Source organism: Antrostomus carolinensis, unplaced genomic scaffold (assembly GCF_000700745.2).
Source record: "Antrostomus carolinensis isolate BGI_N321 unplaced genomic scaffold, ASM70074v2 scaffold26267, whole genome shotgun sequence".
Lineage (NCBI taxonomy): Eukaryota > Metazoa > Chordata > Aves > Caprimulgiformes > Caprimulgidae > Antrostomus > Antrostomus carolinensis.
This window is the reverse complement of record NW_010329870.1, coordinates 10,466-14,237: the sequence shown is the minus strand read 5'-3', so window position 1 is coordinate 14,237 and position 3,772 is coordinate 10,466. Positions and strand designations below refer to the sequence as shown.

At 57.3% G+C, this 3,772-nt stretch overlaps 1 protein-coding gene across 1 annotated transcript in view; it reads left to right on the top strand.

Annotated features, from left to right (window-relative positions):
- Positions 1 to 3,772, top strand: part of EPHB3 (EPH receptor B3) — a 13,286-nt gene that overhangs the window by 1,276 nt on the left and 8,238 nt on the right. The window lies entirely within an intron of this gene.

The window sequence follows — 3,772 nt, the reverse complement described above, 5'->3', positions numbered from 1 at the left end:
TAGGGAGCAGCACCAAAGCAGGGGAGCTGGAGCTCCCTGTCCCTGCTCGGAGGAGAGGGAAGAGCATCCTGCACACAGAGGTGTTGGGGATGGAGAGCCGCCCTGGGTGGCAGGGTAGCCCTGTGTGGGTCCTGCAGCTGCCATGCTCTCCCACAACAGCTTTGGTGTTGCTGTTTCACCCCAGATTGGGCACGTTAATAAGGAAAAATCTGCCTGGATGGATGTTGATTTTCCGTGGGGTGATTCTGTCCTTGGGAGCCATCTCTAGCACGTAGGACCCTGCCCTGGGGTGGTTTGGGTTTAGGGCAGAAAGGTCGCTGCTCCCCTTGGCTGGAGGCGTTGCGCAGGGAGCAGGACGCTGGCTGGGCCCCCAGCGCTGGATGCCTTGTGCTCGCCGATGACGGGATGCTTGGCGCCGGCCCTTTGCTCTTGGCACAGACAATGCGATTTGGGACGGCCCGTGACGTGGGGCTCGGGCCAGGCCGGCCTCTCCGCTGGCTTTGGGAGCGGTGGAGCTGTCAGCCGTGCGGCTGGTCAGGGAGAGCTCAGCCTCCGTGGGGCCATGGCTCTGCTGGAAGACCAAAGCCTCCAGCACCGTTGGTGCCAGCACAGTGTCAACTTTGAGGGCAGGTGGCTTGTGGCCCCAGCCCCTTGCATCAGTCTTGTGAGCAGCCTTCTCCTGGGGCAGACAGACACCAGTGCCAGGCATCCCTCACTGGGCAAGAAGCATGTGCTGTGGTCCATGCTCCTGGGGAGATGGTTTCCTTCTTGCCTGGGCTGGGAGATCTTAGGATGTGCGGGATGTTTGCTCCTTCCCAGCAAGGTTGGGGACAAGGTGACACCGTTTCCAGTTGACATTCTGAGGCAGGACCAAGGGCTCCTCAGAGCATTGCTGCAGCCTGGGATGAGATCCCCTCTCCACATCTCCCAGCTGGGTAGACACCCACGCAGCAGCTCTCCCAGCCCCTTTGATTTCCCCCCACCAGCCCCAGCTTCTTCCCCAGCCCACAGGGAAGCCACACTGAGCCACGGGCACGTCTCCATCCAGCATCCTGCCCTCTCGCTGGGCAGAAGTGGCGGTGTCCTCACGTTTCTCTGGGAAAGTTGCGCTGCGCTTGTAGGATCAGATTTTCCGCCATATGATCGTGTGTTTTAAGTGGAAACAGCTGAAGGAGAAGCCGGAGCCGCAGCTCCCTTTTCTCTCTCGGCTGGATGTTCCCTTGCCCCACTTGGGCAGCTCAGCACCACCGAGAAGCGTGATTTCTTGGCGTGGGGAGAGGTGCGGATGTGGCCCCGTGGAGCTGGGGTTTCGGCACTCCCGCCCCGGGGAGCTGCCGAGGCTTCACGGCGCAGGCAAAGAGCGCTCCGGAGTGCCAGATGGCATTTTAATAAATAACAATACCCAGTTACTGCTTAGATGGGATAAGCCCTGTTGTAAATCTCCCCCTTTCCCCAGACTTTCAGTGGCCTTTGAAGATCTCCTCCTCCTCCTCTTTATCTCCATCCAGAGCCAGGATTAGACCTCGCATTCAGACCTGTTACAATGCAGCTTGTATCCCGGTCCCTCGGGAGCCGAGGGCTCATCCCGCCCGGCTGAAGGCAGTTTCTTTGGCATGCTTTGTAATGCGATACGCCAGGCTGGTATCTGGCGCTCTAGTCCTGAGTTGCCACAGCATTGATTTGGCATCTCATTCTCAGCCTCATTATCTTTATTTAATTAGCACACGGCCCTTCTGGGGGTTGTGCCGCTTCCCACACGCTCCCCGCCACGCAGAGCTGCAGAGGCAGCTTCTTGCAGGATGAAGAGGAGCTGCTGGCCAGGGAGGGGGACGAAGGCTCCCGCATGCCTCTGCAGACAGGGGTGCGCTGCCTTCACCCCCTCGCACCCCGAGCCCTGCAGCCCCCGGGGCTCAGCCTTTCCCCCGGCCCCGGCCCTCCTCCTTTTGGCTTGCAAGCACCCAGACCGTTTGGGGGGTTTGGTGTCAGGGTGCTCCCCGTGTTGCGCAGACGGGCGGTGGGAGTTTCCTTCAAGCAGTGCAACACAGAGCAGCTCAACGTGCGGCATCTCCCCAGAAATGCTCCTGGGCATGTGCTCCCTGTGCTGGGTTCACTGGGGTTCCCACCCCTCGTGTTGCTGGCTTCACCCAAAGATGGAAAGATTTGGGGTCTGGCTGGTCTCTGTGCCAGGGCGAGCAGTGAGCCCCCTCCTCACATGGCCCTCGATGCCCATGGGGGGTCCTGGAGAGGGGCCACAGTGCCACCAGAGCCTCTGCCCCGCTCGGGAGGGGGACTGAGGCTGTGTGGTGCAGTCACTGGGCACCCAAACTATAAAAGCATCTGGGGAGACAATGTGCCATGCTCTCTCAGACCTATTTCTCAGCCTTTTTGATGTCCCTTTTTGGATGGCACCAGGCACTGTATGTTTGGGTACAGTCAGTAGGTCATAGCAGGTCAGGCTGGGGCCAAAATCTGAATTTTTGTGAGAATGAATTTCCCTTGTGAACGGTGACTAATGGCAACATCACCTCGAATTACCAAAAAAAAAAAATAAAAAGAAAGAAAATGCCAAGCCAGCATGGCACTTGCCAACTGTTTGCAGCTTTGCATTGCAACACGGGCTTGCTGCATGAAACCCAGGAAGTGAAACTGCCTGCTATTAATTGCCCCGGCTTCCAGATCAAAGGCAGCTCAGCGGCGCGGGCAGGGGAGAGCTGTGGGTTTACAGCCAGGCAGCTCCACAATGGGCTACTTGTAACACGGTCGAGGAAATCTGCCCCTGCTCCTGCCTGTGACCTGCTGTGGTTCAAGAGGCAGCTTTGCTTATTGAACATTTTTTTTCCTTTTTTTTTTTAAAAAAAAAAATTGGTTTCCCGCCTGTTCTTTGGATACCACTGTTCCAACCCCCGAGGGCTCTTTCTCTTCTCTCCCCTTCAAATTTACTCCGTTCACTTTTGGACTGTGTGAGTGTGAAATATTTCCACCCAAAGGGTGATTTAAAAATAAAAAATCAAGTGCCTTTTAAGAGAGACTTAAAAAGAGTCACCACCTCGACTATAGCCAGGCTGGTGCTTCCACAGCTCTGATCCATCTGCAGCCGCTTACGAAAGCGGGGAGGGAGCGAGCCGTGCAGGTTCGTAAAGCACAGATCGTCCCAGGCAAACCCCATTGCTGCCTTTAAAGAAATTACAGGGTTGCTGGACAAAGAGATGCGATGGGTTTAATTTATCTAGGCTCAAGCGAGGCGTTCTGCTCCTGTCCTACAGGGAGGGAAATAGCTGGAAGGATGTTCCCCGGGCTGGAATAGCATCGTGAGGATGGGAGAGCGGTCGAGACCTGAAGCAGGGTGGTTTGGGGCTGGGATTTCCCGATGTGCCGTGGGCTATCCCTCCCTGCCTTTCCCAAGGGAGGGGACCCTGAAGTTTTGGGGATGCACGTGGGGTTCGTTGCTGCTTGCCTGCATCCCATGCAGTCATGGAGGCTGCCTGTGGGATGAGTCACTGCTCTCTGCTGCTGCCAGGAGGCTTTTATTTCGGTGGTTTTTTCGGCTCCCTCCCTTGGACTTTATTCACCAGGGTGGGGACTTTGTACACCTCTTCCCCCAGCCCTGTGCAGCTCTGTGAGGCAGGATCAGGCCCCGGCAATGGGTGATGGATAAAAATCCCAGAGGAGCTGCCAGAAGCAGCGGATGGCAGCGGTGGGTGCCGTGCCGTGCTGTGCCGTGCCAGGCGTGCAATGCCCATCGAGGGTGCAGGGGCAGTTTTGCAGCAGCCCC